General features: G+C 51.9%; 1 protein-coding gene across 6 annotated transcripts in view; it reads right to left on the reverse strand.

The window, feature by feature from the left end:
* The window catches only part of HDAC4 (histone deacetylase 4), a 281,806-nt gene that overhangs the window by 108,411 nt on the left and 148,050 nt on the right, over positions 1-25,345 (reverse strand). The window lies entirely within an intron of this gene.

A 25,345-nucleotide genomic window follows, 5' to 3' on the forward strand; every position in this document is an offset into this window, starting at 1 on the left:
TATACAACAGACCTGGGGGCCTGGGGCGGGAGACGGAGGCCTCACCCTCTAGAAAGGAAGACCAAACCCTACAAACACGGGCCACCAAGGACCAGTTCCTTGCCATCAGGGGCCCTCTGCCCAGACCCCGAAGGTCCGGCCGTGTTATGCACCTGACCCTGTTCTAGCATCTCCAAATGCCGCCGGCCACAGGGCCCCCTGGTCCCAGCCATCACCTGGTTCCTCAGAAGTCCATGCTCCACAGCCTCACAACCCAGACTTGCTAAAGAAACAGCCCATAAGTGGAACCGCCCCTCTGGACAGAGCATTCCTGCGGTCACCGCCCAGGTAGCCAGTGGGTCATTCTGGCCGTTCTGAAGAGGCAGGGCTGGGACCCTGGGTTCTAGCTACCTGGGCTCTCTGGGCCCCAGTGTCTGGGATGAACACCTGCTAATGGAGCCTGCCAGGCACAGCTCAGAGGTTGAGTCCAGGACGCTGCCAGGACGGGGCGTGGGCCTTCTAACTCCTTGACAAAATTTCCGTTTCTCCCACCACAGGCCCCAAAGCCACTGAGGCGGCTGCACAGGCCTGGAGCTCCCCGAGGTTGGCAGGAACAGGCTGAGAGAAGCCCAGGGCCAGGACCAGCTTTCCCTCAAGGAGCGCCTCACCCTGGACCACAGGGCACAGAGGGAAGAAACAGAGGAGCCCAGGAGGTGGACGGAAAATACTCCGGATCCAGCCATCTTAGGGAAGTCCAAAACTCCCTTGACCTCTGAGCCCTGAGAAGGCCAGGGTAGATGCCAGTGGGCTGCTTGTCTTCCCTTTCTTCCCACAGTCAGGGAAACGCAACCCCCAACTGTTTACGTGAATTTCTAATGGAGTCTCAGCCTTGATGGATCAGGAGGATTTTATTTGCTATTTACGTGAAATAAATCTACGCAAATAGACTGCTTTCATGAACAGGACCAGGGAGAAGGGGCATCCCACCTGCCCCACCACACAGGAGCTGGTAAAGACTGGATCTTGTCAACTTCCTTTTCCTTGATTGTTTTTAGTATGAAATATAAAAACAGAAACACTGTAATAGCCCGTCTTATAAAACCTTAATATTTCCCGGACTTGTTTCAGACTTTAAGGAATAAACAGGAGAGCAGGGAGGGCAGCTCAGCGAGCAAATGTGGAGAAAAGGAAGCAGAGCTCAGCTTCTTACAGGAATTCAACAAACGCCCTTCTTTCCCAAAGGGCTGTATCGTCCCTTGTCCACAAGGCTGACGGGGCTGGACGCCTCCTAAAACACCATGACCGTGGCTAGCCAGTGGGCTCCGCCCTTGTGTGTCCATGGTGCAGTCAGGAGGCGGGTCCCAGGGTTCCTCTCGGACGCACGGAGCTGGAGGGCAGGCCACCCCTGGCTTAGCCAGCCTCTGCTTCCTGAGGACAAGCCCAACTCCGTGTTGCTGCTTACACACACCACACTGAGCCACACAGCCCGTGGCCGCTGGAGGGAGAACATGCCACTCCACCTGTCCACGTGAGAACCATCCTGGCTCTCTCCTACTCCACTGGCCCGGCTGAGTGGTCACGTGTCAGCACCTACTAAGCTGCAGGCATCGTTGGGCCCCATGGCAGGGCCAGTCAGGTGGGGCCCCTGCTGCGAGACAGGCCAAGGTGACCAAGATATTCCCTCTGACATGCTGGGCAGAAGCCCCCTCTGCTGCTCACTCCAGCTTCTCCTCTCTTCATTCTAATTGTTCATAAAAGGGGTCAGGGGACCATCTGATGCTGAATACAAAACAACTTTTAAGGGATCCTTTTAATTAACGTCAAAACCATGATAGGCCAAACTTTTCTCCAGAAAGGTGCCTCTGCTGAGAAGGCATGCGGGGCTGCTCCTGGGCCAGCCTACAGCAGGCCTGTGGTGAGAAAGCAGAGCGGAGAGGGTCGTGGGCTGATGGCAGGGCTGGGGAAGGGTCCACACAGGGGCTGTGTCTCCATGAGCCACAAGGCAGGGTGTGAGCAAGGGCCCATGGGTCCAGGTGTACGTGGAGGGTCATGGGGACACAGACTGAGCAAATCTGAGGGCATGGCTGGGCAGGGGGCTGTGCTGGGACAGGCTGGGCCACATAGGGGCCCGCAGCAGGGTGCGGGGAAGTGCAGGTGGCAGGAGGGGCAGGGCAGGCGGTTTCCAGGTTCCCTTCTCCAGGGCTGGCGCTGGCTGTGCCTACCCACCACACACAAGCCGAGCTTCACTGTTTCCTCCAACTTTTCCCAGATTCTTTGGAGCCTGGAATCATGGAGATATTTTGGGGGAACAGTCCCTGGCAGCCCCTGGTCATCCTTGCACAGAGCAGCAGTTAGGGGATGCTGGGGTGGCGAGGGGTCCACAGATGACAGGGATGGGGGAGCATTCGCAGGGCGTGGAGGGCTAAGAGCCAGGGCACGTGCTGACGTGACCAGGACAGCATGCTGTCCTCACTGCGACACGTCTGCTGTATTCCCCAGTTCCTAGGAAGGGAGGGTGCACGGCCTCGGTTTACCGTTCCGAGGCCTCACCTAGAACTTCACTCTTCTAAGACAGCGAAGAGCGGGGCAGACAGAAGGGGCTGTTAGTCACAACCCACGTCGGCCGCATCAGCTCCTGCCACTCCCTCCTGTTGGAAAACAACACTGCGTTTACAGGTGGACGTGAAAGCACAACTCTGGACCTGCTGCGGGACAGGGAGACCCTCGCAAGGCCTCTGGAGAAACGCCGCCTCCTCGCCCCTCGCGGGTGGCAGTCGGGTGGCCGGAGCAGAGCTGTCCCAGGGCCCGGCCTGCATGCCAGCTGGTGGGGGGTGGGGACTAGCAAGGAGTCACAGCCACAATCCCCGTTCATCACGGCCTCTAGCGGGTGCGTCAAAGAGGACTCGTACTATTTCTGTATCCAAAACTATTTGAAATGCCGTGAGTTCTCAACAGAAACTGCCAGCACTTTTGACCCAAAGCACCCCGAGAAAAACAATGCAACCTTCTCTCCATAAAGAATGCAGCATCAAAACAAGAAAGCCTGTATTCTCATGAATATTTTATGTGGACCAGAAAATTGCTTTTGTAGGTTGTGCCTTGAGAAACATATTAATACAATCAGACTCATGACGTTAGTGAAAGCACAAAGCCCACATTCAGTGCTTCAACATGGAACGGCAGGCCTGGGCTGTGAACGGCAAGTCCTCAATCAGAAACAGAAAAAAATGTGTTAGTCTCTCTGTTTTTAAATAAATGACCATAAAAAAGGACGCTGTAATTTTCCATTACGTGGGTTAGATCCTCCTTTCTCAGCGCTACTTCATGCCACCGTAGAGAGATGGAATAAAGACAAGCACTATTCTCTAGAAAACGCGGTCAAAGTTTAGGGTCTGTTCAAGGAAAGAAGGACTCATTCACATCCAGGGGAAAAGAAGAGCTATTTCAACTTTGTAACTGTGATCTCTTCTTACTCTCACATTCTGTCCACGTGTGATGGGGGAGGGGGATTGAGATGATGGGGAGAGGGGACAGGGGGATGGGGCGTCTTGGGACAGTGTAAGTTATTTCAAGGGTCTTCGGTGTTTCACCGTGGCCCACATCACACATACTGAAGAGCATGGCCTCCTGGGGGAAAGCAAGGTGAGGACTGGAACACAGCCACATCCATCAAGGCAGGAAGAATCCGACAATCACCCCCAAATTGCGTGCCTGCCCCCTGTCCCCAACAGCATCTGGCTTTGCCAAGCACCCCTTGCTCTTCTTTATGGTTTACTATCCATACGTGTGTCCCAAACACCTCTCCCTTTGCTGACTGAGGCGAGCACGGGAGTCTGATATAGGCTCTCAGGAAGAGATAAAAGTCTTGAGTCTAATCTGCCTTCAGCATCTGGGACTGTTGGCAAGAAAGAGCTCTTTTGGGGATGAGGACATAAGTGGTGCTCAGGAAGCCATAGGCCACCCAGTGTGGCAGCTGGTAGGGCAGTCTTGTGGGCCAGAACTGCCCCCAATTCCTGCTTCTACGTCCACTGTGGCTGGGCTCCAGGCCTCATGCAAGAGCCACCAAAGTGGGAGCGTGGAGGAAAGCATGTGCTCAGGTGAGTGAGGTCATCAGGCAGGGCATGGAGCAGGACAAAATGGCCCAGACTTCTCAGCGCCAAAGAAGAGTAGGGGGCGGGCTCGGTGGCTCATGTCCATAGGGCAAGAGGACAGTGTGGGGCACATGCGCCTGCCCTGGACACTGATGCGTTCCCAGATGGCCAGGAGGCTCAGTGTCTCTGGCACAGCCACCACCAGGGGGTCAGCCTCATCAGCCTCCAGGGGACTCCCATCTCTGTCCCATCCAGCTTCCCTCTTGGCTCCCCTCTCATTCTGCAGGAATTCCGGCCCCAACCATGTCTTGAAGAGAAGGCACGAAGAGGTGGGCCCTGCTCATTCTTATTTTCCCTCAATGGGCTGCTAACTTTAGCTGCAGACAGAATTCTAGCTTGAAAACATTTGTCTTCTTGTTCCCAATGTTGTGACTGAAAACCAGGAAGCCATGCTGGTTCCAGATCCCTCAACGTGATGGGATTCTTCTCTCCGGATGTTTGTGAGGTCTTCTCCTTGTGCCCAGTGTTCCAAAAGTGCGCAGTCACATGGCTTGGGGAGGATTTTCTCCAGCTGGCATGGGGCACTCGGATTCTGCCCTCTCATGAGCATCAGCCTTGACTTACTCCATTGATTTCCCTCCTCCATCCTCTGCTTTTGAAACTCTTCGATTTGGTACATCTCCTCGAATGACTCTCCAGTTTTCTCTTCCATTTTCTCCTGTCTTCCTCTCCTTTGTCTTTTGCTCAAGGCTATGACACTTCCTTTGATGGATATTCTAACCTTTCCACTGGGTTTCCCATAATTTCTGCTCTGATATTTTTAACAAACGGCTCACAGGGCCACACTGAGAGACCAATGACACCCCAATATTCTATCTTACAAGCCATCCTGTTCTGACCTCATGGACAAATCAGCCTCCCGGGTCTCTGAGGACGGCAAAGACCTCTGTTTGCTTTGAACCTCCCTGCCGCTGGGTTACGCGCAAGTGGGAGCACAGGCACAGACCCTTGCTGGAAGCAGCCAGCAGAGTGGGGCTCTCAGGTCTGAGTCTCCCTGCAGGGTGTGTGGAGCTGGCATTCACTAGGACTCACACCCATAAGACTTTCCGTGTCGGCTGGCCACACTTCTCCAGCGGGGATCCTTCTCATCTCGGCGTGAAGGGTGAAAGCTAGGCCTTCGGGGTGCAGAGAGAGGGTCGCTGCACTCAGCACAAATATAGGAGTTTTCACTCCTGCTCTCGTTACAGCGTTCACATCCTCAGCTCATTCATGTCCCCAGAACAAGGCCTTTTTCCAGAGGAGGAAATCTCCAGCTGCTCACCCCCAGGTGGAGGCCTGCCCTGAGCACCACCAGGAGGACATCCAGGAGCCTCCCACGTCTGCCTCGACGCCCCTCTCAGCCCCGCCCCGGAGGGAGAGACACTGCTCTGGAGGTGGGTGTGTGGGTTAGCTGGTGGCCGGCGGGGGGAGGGCGGGGGGGCGGAGGGGCTTGGCTTTCCCAGGTCAGTGGCTGCGATGGACACCACCTGCTCTCTGCCTCCCATCACAGGCTGCTACTGTTGTTCCCTCTTCCGCTCACCCATGTTTGAGGCTTGGGACCTTTCTCTGGAACGCACTGGTGTAGACCAGCCCTCAAGCCATTTTTTTCGGTAATACTTTAGAACAAACTCTATTAAAAAACACAATCAAATATCATTCGTATATCCAAGTAAATTAACGATTAACGATTCCATGACGTTATCAAACAGCCACAAAGCGTTTCCAAGTTTTAGAAAATTGCATACATGTTTTTTAAACTTTATTCAAACCAAGACCCAAATAAGGTCCATATGTTGTGCTGGCTGATGCATCCCTTCAATCCCTTTTATTCTAAAGGTTCCTCCTCCTTCTCTCTCCGGCACCCCCTCCAACACTGTTGTCTGCCCTACGCTGGAGATGGCGGGTGCCGCCTGGGCTGCAGGTCTCCGGCCTGCATACCCGGTGATCTGGAAGCAGGGTCTGGAGGTGTGGGCAGACCACTTCCACGCAGAGGCTCCTCCGGTGGCTCAAGGGGCTGCCGCATCTCCACGGGTCTTCTGCACCAACTGCGGCCAAGGCCAGGACATCAAGGTTGTAAGGCACGCCTGTCCATACCGCCCTGGCCTCTCGACTCGCTGTCTGATTTCTGTAATGAGGAAGGACCCCGAATCAACCATCTTCTCGCTCTGACCGTATTTAGAAGGAGGGCAGGACAGGTGCCTGGTCTCTTCCTTTACCTGCCAATTTTCAAAAAATAATGAGTTGATCCCCATTATCCTCCATGTGTGAGAGACGAGGAGGGCTTCTGTTCCTCAAGATCAATCAGAGCCCACTGCAGTTTGGCTCGGACTATGCTCTGACAGTAGACCCCTCCTAGACCAGCGAGGGCCCTCCAGCATGGCCTACCGCTGCCCGGAAGCCAGCCACAGCCCTCATTGTGCAGTCACGAGGCGTGCCGGGCAATCCTCACACATTTTTTGACCCCTCTATGGAATCAGATGTTCCTCCAAGGAGAAGTGGGTCCCGTTGGTGGGAGGCAGTGTTTGGAGACCACAACCTCTGTGTTGTCCACATGGCGTGCCCCCACGAGCTCTGCTGGGGACCGGTATGTCCTGGGGTTCTTGGGAATTTCAGGAGGGAGCACAACTAGATCCGTGTGTTCAAACCTGCCATGTCGCTGTCTACCTTCAGAATGCATAACCTATCAGAACCAGCACTCGAAAGGACTGAAGACACTTCATCAAGATCCATTCAAAATACTGATTTACACGGCTTATCACTTCCCCCAAAGTGTTCTTAACTGGATTACAACTATTCTATTTGACGCTGTGCTGTGGGGGTGGCTGTAAAGCGGGGATGAGGGTAGAAGTCCAGATTTTAAATGTGAAGACTTAAAAATATTCAGACAGCATAAGCCCCTACCTTAGCTTCACACGTAACTGAGGATATAGGGTATTTCTCTGCGCTCCATTTAGACGCATAAACGCAATGCCAAAGAAATCAACTCATATTAACAATTTACTGGAAGTTAAATTATGCTTGAAAAATAAAAATAAAATGATTATGGCCTGAGGAGAGGCCGTTTTGCTGTCTACTGTTTTATTTTCAACGGACATCAAAATGTAAAGAACTAAATATAACACATGGAGGTATTTATGGCTTTTTACAGATGTGTATCCAAGGGAAGGTGTTCTCATCTGGTGTGGGGCAGGGAGAGGTACACGTCCTATGCAGATATCAAAGGTAACCCTCTGAAGTGTATTTTTTGTGCATGTGATTTCCTTGCAGGTTCTAGAAATCAAGCAGGGAGCAGCATATACGTAGGCCCTGGTTTCCCCCCACTTTTGCCTTCCAGCCAAGAAGGGAGTTGACAAGTCAATGAGAAATCTACTACCTGCCCCCCGCTGGAGGGGGACAGGAGGTCCTGGAGGGCAAGCCTTCAGTTTCCCCCCCCACCACCAGGGGATAGCAGGTCCTGTGGGCTGACCCCACCCGGAGGCTGGACATGACAAGTCATGTAATGTGGACAGTAAGCGACTACTGGGAAACCTCAAGTACAGAGAGACTAGGCAGCCATGATGGGCGAATGGGGCATGGGAGCCGGGCATCTAAAATGTGGGCGGAGCGGGGCTGAGCTGAAGGGCTGCCAGGTACCCTGGGTGGCTCTCGGGCCAGGGGGGTGGCCGCAGCTCTGAGACTTGGGGCATGGCTGATTGGCACCCTGAAGCCCGAGAACCCTGCTCAGGAGCACCTACCGGAACTGGGAAGCTGCCTGACCCCCGCCTCTCCCTGTGGCTCCAGCATGGGTCTTGGTCACGACCATGGCTGGTCTTCCCTGTAATTACTAGCCCACTTGAGCACTCTGCCGTTTGGTGCTCTCCACGAGTAAACTCCTGTTTCTGAAAAGCTCTTGGTGCTGGGTATGCGGGGTCAGCCCCATGAGGCTCTGCTCAAGGCTGAGACAACGGCCCCCAAAGAACAGCCTCGTGACCAGCACCAGGAAGATAGGCTTAAAAGCACAGCAGAGCCCCATGTCCCCTGCTAAGCCCAGAGACGAAACGGAAAACCTCTGATAACGCTATCTTCAGCGCAAAAGACAAAAAGCTACAGCTAACACCACACAGGTATGTTTTGCTCCACTGTCTCTTTATTCCCCTAATTTGGCTTTCTCCCTTCTCACTGCCAAACTAGATGATTCAACAGTATCTCCCCGGCAGAAGGTCTGAGATCTACCCATGTACCCTCACGGCACGGACTCTGGGCTGCAGCCTCTGCCATCCTGGAGGGGGCATCCCCACTGCTGGCCAGGGGTTCCCCATGGCCTGGCTCCCTCCAGCAAGGCCCCTCCTAGCTTCTCAGTGGTCTGTGGGCCCCAGAGAGAACATTCCAGCAGGGAAGGCAAGCCCGTGGAGCTGCAGGAAGGGCTCACAAACACGCGTCCTTCCTTCCTAGCCACATCCCAGCAAATCGTCATGGGAGACATCGGGATACAAGATAAGGCGACTCCTGAGAACCAGCTCTGTGCTCTGCAGTCGCAAGAATGGGGAACCACATGCAAGTAAAGCTCAGAGAGGAGTCTACTCAAGGGCCACTGGGACAGACCTGGGCTCTCCACATGTCCATGGACAGGCTGGAGCCCGCAGACAAGTCTAGCATACAGAGATGGGGGCCATGGTGACAGTGTGGTTTCCAGTGCTGGCTGACCTGGGAGGAGGACCCTGGCTGACACCAGGACGCCCGCTCTTTGCTGGGCAACGTGGCCCATGTGAGAAGTGTGGGCCCGTGGCTGGTACTATCCAAGTCGGAGCAGAATGCCCCTCAAAGTGGTCCCCCATCATGGAGGCCAGGCAGCTGAGGCTGGTAGCTGAAGTGAGGAATGGGTGTCCGGGAGAGGCGTGCAGAGCCAGACCCACCCAGCCTCATGTGCTCCTGAACCTGACCCCTGAAACGTGGGGCCAGAAGGTGCTGTTTCACCACAAGATGAAAGGGACAGTTGGCAGGCTGGGAGCAAGTTCCAGAAGGAAGCTGGCTCAGCCCCGGGGGTGTGCTTGTCTGACCCACACAACTGAAGGCAGAGTCTGTGGAGGAGTGGGAGGCGAGGGGTGGCCTGTGGCTGGCCAGGGCAGGGTGAAGCCACCCGCAATCCATACTCCGGTAAACCAGATGCAGGCCCATTCTCATCTGCTCACTGGCATCAGCCACTCTGCGAATCTGGCTGGCCAGCACTGTCCTAGAGTATCCAGGGACTGGCTAAGGGATATAGGGACACCCTAAGCCCCAAGGACAGCTCTCTCCATGGGAGCAGGGACGTCCCTTTCTATAATCAAGTTATTTTTAGCAAAATCAACTGTAAAGGATAAAACCTTATTGACCATGCAAGGATTTTGGAAAATTCCATTCTGTACTTGAACCAGCAGTAAAGAAGCAGGATTGGAAAGCATCACCACGATGGATTATGCTGTCAGGATCCCAAAGAAAGGACCACGGCAAGCGTTTCTTCTCTTGGATTTACGAATCAGCACAAGTTGTTCACTTTTTAGGCTGGAAACCCCATTAGTGAAATAGACATTGGCCATCCCAGGACCATCTCAAAAAGCGGTGTGGTCACAGCGTTTGGGGTGGGGGGGTAGACATATGCCGAGAACCAGATGCCAGCACATCCTCGTGCTGTCGACCACCAGCCACACCCTGGTGTGACCCGAAACCATTGCATCACCTTGTGTCCCAGGCGTGCAAGCAAATCCTGAGTGCAACAGCCCACCTGCTGGCCAAGGCCGCCTCCCACAGCAGGCCCTACCTCTGCCCTGGCTGGACCTCCTGCTCAGAAAACCTGCAGCATCCCGGGTGAGGGTCCCGGGTACTCACACACCCGGAACCACACGGAACGCTCAACTCAGGTGACAGGAACAGGAGCTAGAAGCACTAGAGCCTGACAGGGTCCCAGACAGATGAGAGTGGAAGGGCTTTCTACGGCAGAGGGAAAAAGGAACTTGGCCTCACACAATGGCATGGAGCTCAATGAAGATCCTGCTGGGTTAGACCAGGCCTCTCTCCCTCCAGTGCACTCTCCCTCCTCCCCTTGGAAAGAAACAGAAGGCTGCTGCGGCACAGGAGGATGAAGAGAAGGGAATGAAGACAATGGAGCAGAATTCTGCCCTCTTAACATTGCCGTATAAACCTGAAGTCCATGAGGCTGCTGCTCCCTTCCTTGCTTCCGCCACCAGCCCCACTAATGGCAGAGTATGTTGGCTCCAGGCACTTCTCCCAGCCACAGGTCACTGACGGCACAGGGTCAGTGGTCCTGTTGCCTGCCCTTCCCACCTCCCGGGCAGGCCGGGTCACAGTCTGCTTCCATCCTGGACGACCTGTTGTAGAGTTAGGCTCCTAACGCAAGCCTCTGTTTAGCTCAGAACTCTGCAGAGGCAATACTGGAACACAGCTGGTTGAGAATGTTCCAGAACTGCTGGAAGACATGAATCTGCAGATGCAGAAACACAACCAAAGCAGGAGAGGAAAAAAGAAATAAATTAAGATAATTTCAAGGTGGACCTGCAGACACCAAAGACCTTGAAACAGAAGCGCAGGTGTCCTAGGAGAAGAATGACAGTGACCACCCCTGAGTGTGGGGGGAAACAATGTCCAGCTGGAATGAGGGGTGTAGAGAAACCATCTGCCAAGAGCAGCACAGACCACGTACAGACTTGTGTTCCCTCAGAGATGAAGAGAGATGAGAACTTGCTGAGATGCCTTCAGTTCAGGGACGCGGTAAGCAGATAAACACACGGAGATGAAGATGGAGATGGACCCAAACACGAGCCTGAGCCCGAGGGTAAGCCCGGCCTCTCCCTGCGGTGCTGGACTCCACAACAAGGAAATTCCTGGCCAGAGGCAGGGACAGAGGGGTGGCAAGGGTTAGTGGTGCTCCAGACCCTTCCGTGGCTGAGCAGGCTGGGGCAGAAAGCACTGAGGATGCACAGCGGACGTTCATCCCGTCATGCTGGGAACAGCGCAGAACTTCCAAAGCAGTGAGGATTCACAACCCATCAGAGAACTTTAAGGAAAAACAGAAACATGGCTGCCAACCACACATGTGCACGCACTGCATATGTGCACACACCACACAGGCACACACCACAGTGCACACACGAGCACACGCACCACACATGTGCATATACTGCATATGAGCATGCACCACATATGTGCACACACACCACATATACACTGCAACACAACATGCAGGCGCATACAACACACAAACACGTGTGCACACCATGCATGTGTGCACACATGCATATACAGCCATATATCACACATATACCACGCACACACAAGTGCACACACATACACACACACCACACAGGTGCACACACCATGCCACACATGTACACACACGCACACACACAGCTGGGTGCCTCCCAATGACAGAGCACACCGCATCTATAAGGTTTTGCCGAAATAACCACACTTGAATCGATCAAACCTCTAGATGCCGGGCACCTGGGTGGCTCAGTGGGTTAAGCCTCTGCCTTCGGCTCAGGTCATGATCTCAGGATCCTGGGACCGAGGCCCGCATCGGGCTCTCTGCTCAGCGGGGAGCCTGCTTCCCCCGCCCCCCCGCCTGCCTCTCTGCCTACTTGTGATCTCTGTCAAATAAATAAATAAAGTCTTTTAAAAAAAAAAGCAAAAGCAAAAAAAAAAAAAAACAAACCTCTAGATGCTCTAGATGCAACTACTAATTTCCAGGAAACACAAACAACAGACGTTCACTTTAAATGACAAGACGGGAGATGGGTGAAATCAAGCAAAATTTAAAATACAGGAAAACTCCACAAGACAAGCCACCTAGAATCTTCACAGATGAACCCCAAGGGTCAAAACGGAACAGACACAACAGGCAGGGAGAAGGTGCGGGTTAGCAGGAGCCTATGACATCCACCCGCCACCCGTGGGAGCGCTCGCTGGACCCGAGGAAACAGTGACCTGAATCTATGTACGTGGTAAACACGGCTGGAGACACAGAAACACTGTGAGTACCCAATAACAGATAACTGTTAATCTTGTCTAAACAGAAAAATGGCCTCCTACCGAGGGGCAAACCACAGTCCCTGCCTTTTAGAGACACAGGCCCTCGTGGCTACAGATGGGGTGATGCGGTGCGTGGGATTTCATTCAAAACGAGCACAAGGGCAGAGGCGGTGAGTAAGTCAGGGCACAGACAAGACACAGCTGGAGGTCCCCAGGCACCGCCCAGGTTGACTGACGGGAACAGTGGGGTTCCTTCTAGTATTTTCTGCACTTTCAAATGTATGTAAAATTTTCTATGACACAAAGTTCATTTTTTTAAAAATTACATTCCTAAATATGGGTCAAAAAAGAGATCACAAAAGCTGTTTAAAAATAATTAAGAGGGAAAGATAATGAAAAAAGGACGTAGAATAAGTTGTGAGCTTCTGCTCTTACTGTACTCGGAGGAAAATTGAAAGCCTTACACAGTTACATCTGACAATAATAAACATACAAACCAATAAGCTAGCTATCACTTTAACAAGTTAGAAAAAACAAAATAAATGCAAAGAAGACAGACAGAAAGAGATAATAAATATATAAATGAAATGGAAAATATCCATTACATAACTTCACGTATACGAACACAACACAAAATTGATTCTTTAAAAAGACCAATAGCATAGAACACTTCTGGTGAGAGTGGTTTAGAAAATGAGAGAAAGGCACAAATGAACTGTAGGTATGGCAGAGACTGAAAACATAACTGAATACAATGAACAACTCCAGACCTATCAGTTTTAAAGCCTACGTAAGACAACAGACATATTTCTAGAGAAATAAAAGTTTCCCAAATTGATAAAAAACAGAAAATAGAGTACCCTTTAATCACAAGCAAAACTGACCCAATACTTTAAAATCTTCCCACAAGGATCGTATTAGAGACGGTATTGCCAAACTTCAACTAACTGCTCATTCAGTTTTAAAGAAAACTTCCAAGGAACAGGAGAATAAAGGGCACCCTGAGCTCATGCTGTGAGGCTAGGAAGAAACCTTGTTACAGAAACCAGGCAAAGAGAGCATATAAAATGATAGTCTCTGTCATGAACAGGGCCTCAAAAGTCCCAAATAAATTATTAGCAAGCTTAATCTAGCAGTCTATAAAAAGAGATAATCCGCCAAGACAAGTGGTGTTTTAAAATGAGAAAAGCAACATGTACACAGAACATCTATAAACACGATTCACTACACTAATAATGATGATCTTAATAATGAAAATAAACACATTATAAAACCCAACAACTATTCACATTATAAAAGCTCTTAACAAACTAAGAATAAAAAAGAATTTCTTTAGTCTCAAAAAGGGTATCTATTAAAAAAAAACACGGCAAATACTGCTTTTGATGATGAACCTTGAACAAGACAAGATTCCAGCCAGAGAAAGCAGACAGAGTAACAACATAAGAAGAAAGGGAAGAGGCAAAACCATCACCATTCACAGACTCTTAGGACTGTTAGTATGGAACACTACCCCCGCCCCCAAGAAGGAATTACAGAGAAGTTAGTAAAACTTACAAGGACACTGAATGAAACAAGGCAAGATCAATAGGGAAAAACCAACTGGATTTCAACATAATACAAGAAAGTAGGCCTAATAATACTAAAAAAAAAAAAAAAGTGTCCAAAATTTTATGGCTGAATTCAACACTGTTACAGACAGCTACAGAGACGATGATAAAGACTGTTAAGAAATGTTTTAAACAACTGAAGGATGTGGAGAGATGGGCCAAGTGAGGAACGAGAAGACTTACTATTGCAGAGACGTCCATTTCTCTCCAGACTGAGCTGTGGATCCGATGCACAGACTGCCAGGAATGGGACAGAGGGATCTCAGACTACAGGACAAAACAGACCTGGGAGCCTCAGTCAAGGTGTTCCCACAGGAGGCAGCAGCATGTCCCCCTCAGAGAACAACAGCAGAGACCGCCCAAACACAGACGACAAGAAGACGGAAGTCACCCCCGATCACACCACAGGCCAGAATTAATTCTGCCAGAATTAAGACTCAAATATGATAGACAAAACTCAAGAAAAACTCACGATGCAAAAAGGGCTTAGCACCAGACAAAGCTGAGCAGCTTGGCTACCTTCACAAGTCCGATCTGCTCCGTAGACACTGTCTGGAAGTGGAAGGCTGGGCCCTGGCGAGGCTTGCTGGAGCCATATGGAAGCCACCAAGGGCTTGTCTCTATTACCTGTAAGGGCTTCCTACTAATCAGTATGAAAAGGAAAAGGAAAACAGGAGTTGGCGAGGGAAGGCTTCTCGAAGAAGAAGGGCTCCTAATGGCAGAAAAAAAGTGGCGGAAAGGCCACAGCACCTGCGGAGCATCCTTGAGACACCACGAGCTCCCGGCAACACACATGAGGCTGGGCCTTCGGGAAAATGATCAGCTTGCCCTTAGGAAACTGAATCTTGGCTCTCAGACCCAGGAATTCCACTCCGGAGTGTGTCCATGCTTGGGAAAGGCCCGCGCATGTATGAGCACAGGGCCAGACTCACACTCACGGACAGCAGGACTCACGGGAACTGTCCAATCAGCCACCAACACATTGGCAGGGGGATGTCAAGAGGGCGTCTCCGTACTTAGCAGTGAAAAGGAGCGAGAAACAGCTACACACAATGTCACAATTGGATCTCAGGAACAAGCCGGAGTGAGAGGAAAACCTGCTGTAGGATGACAGCACTTTTTTTTTTTTTTTTTTTTTTATAACAGCACTTTTAAACGGCATGCTATTCAAGGAACCAGACGAACGGAGCAAAACTAGTTCTTCCAAGAAAGCAAGTCAGGGACAAGCAGCAGAGTGAGAAGGGGGCTTATTCCATGGAGGGCTAGCCACGACTCCTTGCATTTGTTACTGGCCTCGGAGCAAAAGGGCTCAGGGGGGAGATGAACCACATGGAAAGCAGCCCAAGGAAACGTCTCGCTCTATTCTGCAGCAGGTGGGACTCCTTTGGGGTCATAAGATCCTCTGATGATAAAGGACAGAATGACATTTCAAAATCCTACTTTCCGTACTTCTTAGGAGCAAAGCGCCTTTGACGTGTACCAGAACACGTACACACGGTATGGGCTGCACGTCCTGCAGGAGGCCGGGCAAGACCATCCCTGCAGAGGTCAGTGCTGCCCCCACCACAGGGAAGGAGGGACGAGAAAGGCCATGACCCTTCCCCAGCCTGGTCCCAGACTGCCTACTGCACACATCCTGCAAACCCCCACTACAAACGCGGGGGTCTTTCATACTGAAAAACATCACCCCAAAGGGGGCAGACGTTGGCTGGTGAAGACCTATGTCCTCACAGGCAAGATGAAGGAATCTTCGGGTCACATAGCACGAATGCGCGACCAGATCACCTCGCTTGACTCACTCGTGGTCACTCAAGAGATTTCATTCTAAATTCCGTTTAAATTGACCTGCACGAATCCATTTTAAACGAAAATTTTTGACAAAAGGAAATACATTGTTTCTTCTATCTTATTTCTTTCCACAGCGGAAACACAGAATTGATGCTTCTCGTAAAACAAAATCACGAAGCAGCATGGAATCCAGCTTCCAGAAAGCTAGAAAGACAGAATGCTCTGTCCTCCCCGAGGGCCCGGCTTTGGCACTTCTCCGACAGTGCTGAAAGCCCGACTATTAAGAGTGACAGGCCCTTGGGCCAGTTGTGCATGTGGAGGAGGATATCAGCAGCACGGAGGCTGACTGTCACAGAAAGTAACTTCACTGACACATGCATCAAGTGTCACTGCTTAACCTGCAAGTGGTGGTCACCAGGCAGCGGCAGGAGTCCCCCGAGCCAGGGGCTTTGTCTGAAGGAAGGTCTATGGTCACGGGCCTGGGTGATCCCGCAGCTGGGGCTGCAGAAACAGCTTTCCATCTGGCCGGGACCTGCCACAGTCCCCAGAATCCTGCACGTGAAAGCACCGTCCTGGACTCCTACAGTGAGCTGCTCAGGCCATTTCTTGAAAATCCAAGCAAACACTCTGCAAAACAAAAGGCAGTGGCGATGCGCCCCGGTGAGAAGCCTCATGGGGGGGCGGGTGGCGCAGGTGGGCATGCCGTGGGCACCGAGTCCAGATGCCAGTCTGATGGCAGAAGCCTTCCATTCTCCTCAGCCTCCTGCCTCAAAGAAGCCATTTCCCAGACTATAGGGCCATTCGGAATATAATCACCTTTAAAAACGAAAAACACTCCTGAAGACTTCTCGAAGTTCCTCAAGTGACGCGGGAAGGGGTCGGGAGGACCATTATCTGTTCCCCGCAGATTTCAATTTTGAAGTCCGGTTGACAGGGTTTGTAAAAAGAAATGGATAAAAGGGAACAAGAACAGAGATGTTTAAGATTTCTGCAGGATACCTGGGAGTCCAATTAATCTTTAACTCGTATTGTGAAAACACAGCTTTGAAAGGTGTTTACACCCAACCGCCTCCTCGCTGAGCCAAGGAGGGTTCACTCTGGACGCTTGAAGAACAGCTTGTTACAAACACAGGCTGACAGCACCCTGGCCGCTCCAAATGCTACACTCGGGGGACAACCAGGAGACCTCCGACTCTCCATCATGCAAGGAGACAACAGCCACAGGATTCGGGGAGCGGGGAAGGGGTACGCCTGAGCAGGGGGAGCAAATGAGCCCAGCCCAGAAGCCAGGATGGCCAGGGACCTCTCGGCCGGGAAGGCCACTCTCCCATCAACCTCTGACCCCACGGCCCTCCAGCCCCCCACATGGGGGAGCTCCTGGAGCAGCAGGGAGCGGAGGGCCAGAGCTGGGTGCTGGCCTCAGGCAGGAGCCGTCAACACAACCACCCGGTTTGCTGGACACTCACCCTTAGACACCAGCTGAATTTAGCAAAGCCTCTACTGTGAGAAACAAAAACTGAGTATCTCAACAAGCGCCCCCATAGCCCTCAGGAGAGTGCTGTGTGCGGCCCTCACTCGCCCTGGGAATGTGGGGGTGGGGTGACGGCTGTGGGTGCCTGTTGTTCTCCCCCCGCCCTGGAACGGTGCAGGAACCACAAAGGTGGCCCCAAGAAGGAGGGAGGGAAGGAGGGCCTGGAGCTGCTCACCAGCCCCTCAGCTGCCTGAGAACCTCCTGCGAGGTTGGGCTGGGCCACAGAGGGACCTACGCGCCCAGAGCCGCACTGATGGAGGCTGCTCGCTTGGCGGAGGGCTGCCCATGAAGCTCCGGTGGGTCTAGAAAGAACACAGTCCCCCCAAACCCTCTGGGCAGGTGTCAGCGGCCCCTGCCCAGTGCGCCTGAGGTGGGCCTCCCTTGGGCTCCGTGAAGCGGCTCCTGGGATGTGCTCTTCCACGGCCCAGAGCTGCCTCCTCTGGGAGGGAGTCCCGTAGCCAGGGTTCACCCCAAGGCTGCCACCGCACCATGTGCTCCTGGGTTAGGGGGACCCATCTCCGTCCTGGTCCCCCATTCACATCAGATGTCTCTTCAGCTCTGGGAGGGGCCAGGGCCATCTTCCCAGCTCCAGCCACAGTGCTCCCACCAGAGAACCAGGCCTGGGACAGGCCACGGGCTCACACGCGGAAGGCGAACAGCACACGAGTGTCGGCTGCCTCCCTGAAGCGTCCGCAACAAACACAAGACTCAGCCACCCCCCACCCCCACCCCCAGAGCGCGCAGTCTGGAGGGGGAGGCGAAAGCAAGGGATAGGACAGCGTGAGCCACGTGGCAAGCAGGACAAGCGGACCCTGCTACGTACCTCCTGACCCCCATCTGACAGATGTGGACTGGGGAGGGACAGAGAAGCAGAAAACTTCACACAGGTCCCAGTGACAGGAAGCAGAAAAGCCAAGCCTGGTGGCCCCAGCAATGTGCTCATGAGGCTGCACGCCTTAGCCTCCCGTGTCTGCTGCACGTAGCAGGTTCCTTCAAGCTCAGTGGCTCCAAGCAACACACGTGTATCCTGGAGTTCCGGAGGCCGGAAGTGGGAATGGATTTTAGGGAGCTAAAAGCAAGGCGTGAGCAGGCTGCGTTCCTTCCAGAGGCTCTAGGGGACAATCTGCTCCTGGCCTTCCCCAGCATCTGGGGCAGCGGGGCTCCTGGGCCCCCTGTATCTTCAAAGCCATTACTCCCATCAGTCTGACCTCTGCTTCTGTCTTCCCAGCTCCTTCTACCACTCTGACTCCCCTGCCTCCCATCTGGAAGGACCCTTGTGATTCCACTGGCTCACCCAGATAATTCAAGATCATCACCCATCTCAAGACCCTTAAAGGTCCATTTGCCACATAAGGTCACATACAGATACTGAATTAAGGTATGGACTTTTTTTGGCGGGTGGGCACTCTTCTCTCCATCAGACTCTAGCTCCTAGGATGAGATGAAAAGGGGGGGATTAGGACAGAAGCAATGAACAGGTGGGGAGGCATCCGTGGGATCCAGGTGGGAGTCAGTGGTGGTTGGGCTGCCACCGTTAATGATGGAGAGGGGGGTGGCCAGGCTCTACACAGACCTAATAACTTTACTGAGCACTCTGCATTTTGCCCTTTTAAAATGCACAAGCCAGTGATTTTCTAGTAAATTTACCATGATGTGCAAGCATCACCATGAACCCGTGTTAGAACACTTTCATTCCTCCGATGGGACTCCTCCTTGTGTGCATGCTTTAAGGGGCAGGTGATGGCACTTGCTAGTTGGCTGAACGCAGGACATGAGAGAGGATTTCAAGGGCGAAATGGGGGCTTCAGAGGATGGAGGCTGCACTGAGTCTGGGCTGGCACGAGAGAGCCAAGAGTCCAGTTCCAGACACTCAAGTCTGCGATGCCTACGAAACACCCAGGCAAGGACCCCAAACACGCAGCTCGCTCTGGGATCTGGAATCAGGTAAGATCTGGGCTGAGCTAAGAATCTGAACAGCAGAAGAACCATGGCAGTGTTCTCTGTTATGAAGAATGGGACAAGGACCACTGAGGTCACCTAGGTAATGCGTCAGTAGCCCTGGGGACACCCCAGTGCTGAGATACCGGAGAGATGAGAGAAAAGCTGCCCAGGGCTGTGGATGGGTAATAGGAGAGTGTGGTTCTGGAACAAGGTGCTTCTAGAAGAAGCGGGTGGTCTACTGAGTCAATACGGGGAGAGGCCATGCAAGATGAGGGCTAGAACATAGCATTCTGGGATCTGGCAACAAGGAGTCATCTGTGAATACAGGGCCCTATGCTGGAAGCCAGGAGAAAACTGGATTACCTGTGGGATGCTGCAGCCCCTCCGGGGGGCACAGCCAAACCACACGAGCTCGTCTTACCAGCAGATAAGTGAGAGGCAGCATCAAAGACCAATGCCGGCCTCAGAATCTGAAGCAGGTAAGGGCTCGAGAGGCGGGAAGCTGAAGCACCAAGCACCTGGACCCTGTCTTTCTAGAACAATATCCCTGAGGGTAGTGACACCGGGGGATATCCCCACCACACACACTGGAACTCTCTCCAGATCTCTACCGCACTCCCACCAACCAACACTGAACCGAGAACAAAAGCTCCAAGCCCACCCTGCCTCCAGCAGCAGGAAAGAACAGACGGGCCAGCTGGCCAGCCTGGGGCCCAGCACGGGGTGCTCATGGAGGCGGCCCCACCACGGGCTGCACAGCCCGGCACGACCTAGGTTCATGAGCAACCACTGGGCACCAACAGGAGCCTCTCGGGATGGCAGTGTGGGAAAGTTGAATTAAACTCCCCCATCGATCGATCCTGATTCCCTTCACCCAACTCAGAAGAGCTGTGCTGTATCCACATCGTGCGTCCAAATTTATTAAAAAAAATTTTTTTTTAATATAGTAAACTCTAATTTGTTTCAAAAGTTAAATACGGAGTCTTAAGCATTTACGGCTACAAGGATGCTCACAGTGCGCAGTCACGCATTTCGTTCAGACCACATGGGGCACAGCTCCCCCCAGAAACCGCAGGGAAGGTTTCTGCACCGCGTCTGCCCTCCTGGCTAGATGCACACCTGCACTTGTGCACTGAACACCCTGGCCGAGACCAGGAATGACACGACTAAGCCAGCCACGGCAGGGACCCTCCAGGGACCCTGCCCTGTGGGGAGCACTCAAGCCTGCTGTGCCCACACCTGCTCTGCCCAGGGCCGCAGCCGATCAGTACCCTCTGAGGAAATGAAGCCTTGCCGCCCAGAGTGCACGTTACACAGTGCCGAACACTCATGGGGTAAGCATGCAGAGGTCTGTCTTTGAACGCAAGGCCCTTTACAAAACCCAGTGTCTGAGGGTTCCCTTGGCGCAGTGTCGCTCCCTCCACCAGCCCAACACCCACCCTCCCTTGGCCCTGCAATGCCTTCTCCCTTGGGGTGACCTGTTCTGGCCAGTGGCCAGGGCAAGGAAGGTGGCATTGCTGCAGACCCTGTTCAGGGAGTGGCATGCGGGGCTCCAGCCCCAGACCCTCGGGGTAACCGTCCCCACAGTACGGCCCTGTCCCATAGAGAAGCGGCATCTCCCGGTGCCGGCAGTGCTCTGCCTTCCGCCAGCCTCACCTGCGGCCTCCCAGCAGGTGCAGCACCTGCATGTGAAGGCTCTTCCTGGGCGCCCCACATTCTCCAGAATTTCTAAACGCAATCCCTGTTTCAACAGAACAGAAGCAAGCAGCAAAAGACATGCTTAAGCAAGTGCTCAGTATTCCAAGACATTTCCCCCTCCTGCTGGCACAGAATCTCCATGAGGCCTTCGTTAAAAAGCCCTCCTCACGAAAACAAAACCCCCTTGGCTGCCCCAAGGACGGAACAAGTGGGGGGCAACTGCCAGATGACCCACGGCCCGAGGCAGCAGCACAGACCGGGGTGTCCTCGCTGGGGTCCCTTGGTCTTGGAGTGGGGACCTGCTCCTGTCTGGCTCCGCAGGGCCCTGCACATGCAGTACAGTGTGAGGCGGTTCCGGAAGTCTGAACGGCATGGGGCCCTCTTCTCCCCTTAATGATGGCCAAACTGACTGGATCTCTATACCCGACTTCTGGGAACCTTTAGGTCAACTTAAAACTCCTTGCATTTGGAAAGGGAAGGGTAATCAAACAAATCAGATGTGGGGGAAGAAATGCAACACCATTTTCTCCCCGTTCTTGGTATAAAGCAATGCCATCCACGGGTGCTAAAGAAGCCAACCACTGGCGGTGATGAACGCATTAATTACACGTCATGAAGAGAAATGACCAGAACTAAAATAACACCACCACTAACGAAATCAGAAAGCGATGGAAAGGGGATGGAGACAGCTTAGTGTGCGAATTATCTCATCTCCCATGGCATCAACAAATACTGCTGAGAGCTTCCATGCCAGAAAATAGCTGCTCATCTAAATATAGGACCTTGCACATCATCCCATAACAGAGAGGACACAGCCTCACAAATGGCCAGCAGGACAACACAACCATACACACTGAACCAGAAAAAAGGCCAGAGAAAACCCATGTGCAAGAAGCCAAAAGAGCAGAAGCATTAAATTCAGAAAACAGAATAAAAAATTGGATGAAAAACAGAATCAAATACATTCATTGTGTCCCCAAATGTAAATGGGATATGTTCCCATGAAAATGATCAGATTGGGTAAAAAAAACCACATATATATGTACAGAGAAAGGAGCCAGCTATGAGGCTCACACTGAACAGAAAAAAAAAAAAAAAAAGGACACAAGAGACAAATGGCAAGAGAAAGAAGTCTAAGATCAAAATACCAGTATTGGAAGATTTAATCCAACGCCAATGCAAAATGCAAAATAAGGTACAGGCCATGTCATTAGTCTAAGGTATACAATTTACCACAAGAATATGGCTATGGTAGAGAAGTTTGGGAACAGAGGACACACAGAAACCCGGGCAGAACTGGACAGAAAGAACAAACTGGCAGGAGATGTGGGTTCATTCCTGTACACGGAGGGCATCGCGACAGGAAGCAGGAGCATACAGGAGACCAGAATAATGGAACGAACCCTTCAGTAAACGATATGCCTCAAACTCTGTCATGAAAGACTGATGCTTCCTTCTCAAGCCCCTACGGCACATTCACCAAAATCAATGCCAATGGAGAACACAGAAAATTTCCAAACACGTACAAAAACCCACCTAGTACAGACAGCGATCCCTGAGCTCACTGCCACGGAATGAGGCGGAAACAAAACACGCAGAAACAAGAGCACCAAACACTTTTCCTTTCAACGTTCAAAAACCCAATGTGAAAATGAAGAGAGCGCGTAAAATAAAGAAAAGGAACACATCAGGTATCAAGGATGGCAGGGACTACTCAGAAAGCTCAGAAAGGAATTCATAGTCTTACACAATTAAGAGAAGGAATCAAAACAAATAAATTAAGCACTGGACTCAAAAAGTTAGAATAAGAACCAGAAAATTAAACCATATGCTGTTCAAGGAAAAAGAGGAAGGAGATCATGCAGATTATAGAAATTAAAGGAATTACTGATTTGGGGCCCCGAAACTCAGGAACCTGATAAAAGCAGCTAGGGGCCGTTGGGCAATGAGGACAGCCTGGGTGCTTTTTGGGGAGGGGGATGGAGAGCAGTACAGATGAAGAAGGCTTTCAGGAACTAGTCCCACAATTATAACAAAACAAATAACACTTTCGTTATAAAACCTTCAATGGCGCACAGAACCAGGGAGGAATATGGCAAACACCCACGCGTGCAGCTTGAACAATTATCAATATTTGCCATTTTGTTTCATCTATTAATATCCATTTTTTGCAATTCCGTGGAATAAAATATCTCAATTTTAAACTGGTAAAAGATTGAAAACAGTTAGTCATGCAGCTTTTAAAAAGTTTCTTCTCATTAATAATGATCATGGACTTAAAAATAATGATATTAACTGAACTTGCCAACGTCGCACAGCCAGGTGCCAGGTCCCTTGGACCAAAAGGTCCGCCTGCCCCTGGTGTCAGAGTGCTCTGAGAGCCAGCGACATGAAAACGACACCTGGAACAACGGCTAGTTCCACAGCTGTCGGTACCATCAAGGGTTGCGGGAAATGTGGGATAAACTTCAAAATCCTGTCTGTGGCTAAACTCCCTCCTGGTGGGGAGCCATGCGTGGATTGCCCATACAACTTGGCTAGACTCTCTTCTGCTGAATACTTTTTCAAAGTCCTATTACATGACAAGCCCAAACCCCTCAAGTTGTTGTGGACTCTGAAGAACTGGCCCTTTCATAACAGGTGACTTCAGTGGTGTTTTCTCCTGAGTAATAGCTGTGTCCTCCGTGCAGGAGGACAAAGCTTTACCCAAACACCTGTTCCAAATCTGACTCTACAGGAGATAATAGGACTTCCATACAAGTGGGGCTCCGGGGACCGCTCCATGGCGAGGTCTTAGAGGGACACCACCTTGCCACGAGTAAGCTTAGTGCAGAAACACATGCTACTTCTCATATTGACTTTCCTGGCCTTCCCGACAGCCCATGATGTCATTTTAATGGGATCTCATGTGCGTTAAGTTCCCATGCGCTGCCTGCACCAGCGAGGGTTCTCTCTGGAGGGAGCAAAACCATCTGTACTCCTCTGCTCTGTGAGCTAACGAAGAAGCAAGTGCAAGATTCTCCCCCACTCCCTATTTCTGAACGATCCTTAAAGCTCTTTAGAAAACCTTTTTAACGTTTCTAATTTTTCTGTATCCTGCAGGAAGAAGAACTGCTTTTTGGAAATATTTGCAAGCTCAAATTGAGCAAGAGCTGTAAATAAAAACCTGGCATACAGTTGGGAGCTTGGCTTTCGAGAAGTGCCCAAATGCACTTCCGGAAAACTATAAATAGAACCAGGCCGCGCCCCATGCAAAAAAATGGTGAAATGTCCTTTAAGTTCTCCTATATAAATGCAGCTATCAGAGACAAACAAGACTTCCAGAAGTCAGGGAGAGACGGAGCTAAGAGTCTGCAATCACTGTTTTTTATAAACAAGGTGTTGCTTCACGAGAGCGCTAAGATCATGCACTCACAATGGAAAGGCAGGAAGATGGAAACAGAGGTTGAGCACAGAGGACTGGAGAGGAGTGCTGTGCCCGGGGACCCACCTCCTCCTCCCCACTGCCCCTGCCCAGTGCCAGGAAGTGCTCCTGCCCAGGTCGCCCAGCAGGAGTCCCCTGCTCCCAGCCCCGCCCCCCTTACCTGCCTCAGGCCTAGGGCCTTGGCGGGGCTCACACTGGCACAGATCACGGTTTATTCTCGGAAAGCCATTTTGATTACCCTAAACTCAGCGGATAAAAATACAGCATTTGAAAGTGGAAAATAGTTCCAGTGGTTGAGGAAGGCCACAAATCTCTACGATAGGCACTGCCTGTTGCAGTTATGTAAGGTCAAGTTCACGGAACATGAAGAAGAAGGCCTTTCACTATTTCCTTCTTAGCAACCTCCAAACGAACATCTGCTTATGTGTTTCACCTAACAGCTGGGAGGCACCATGGGCCGGTATTACCTAACACTGAGAGATGAAATATTTAAAAATAGAAGGTGTTTCCTGCACTTGGCAGAAGGAGAAGAGGGCAGTGAAGAGGCCGTGTGAGGCGGGGCTGCACTTCTTGGGGTGAGCCAGCCCTTCCAGCAGAAGCAACCCCCTCCCCAGGCGGCCATGCACTCCACCAGGCTCTCTGGACCTGGGGTGCCCCACCCCACCCCAAATACCCAACATGGAGCACAGCAGCTTTCAAGAGCTTTGTGGGTCACGGGCAGGGGGACCATCCAACAGGAGGCAGGAAAGGCAGGGTTTTGGTGTGTGCAGGGGTGGGGGGAAGAAGTGGGGGTTCAGGTTCAGACTTGAACATCTAGACACATGTTAAACACTCAGCCCCTTAATGGCCATGTAACCTGGAGTCCTAACGAGTGGTGGCTTCTTGCTGTTCTCATGGTGGAGGGGCGGTTCCAAGGCCCAGCAGCATGAAGTGCCAGCAGGACGGCAGGGTAGTGGCGGGGACAGCACCCACTGCTGCCATTCCACCATGACTGCTGGAAGGGCTGGCGATCCTGTGCCGTGGTGCAAGCCTGCTTCTAGTGAGCACATGCACACTGGCGGTCACCACACCACAAGAGCCCCTGGCTCAAAGTACAAATCAGGAAAAAATGCACAGGTAACTCTAAGCAAACAGTGTCTATAAAAAAATTAGGAACAATGTCTACAGACATGGCATGGAGATTTCATTTCCATACCATCTGTAGGCCGATGACTCCCAACGTTAGGCCTCCGGCCTCAGC

Source organism: Lontra canadensis, unplaced genomic scaffold, assembly GCF_010015895.1.
Source record: "Lontra canadensis isolate GAN:19392208 unplaced genomic scaffold, GSC_riverotter_1.0 scaffold13, whole genome shotgun sequence".
NCBI classification, from domain to species: domain Eukaryota; kingdom Metazoa; phylum Chordata; class Mammalia; order Carnivora; family Mustelidae; genus Lontra; species Lontra canadensis.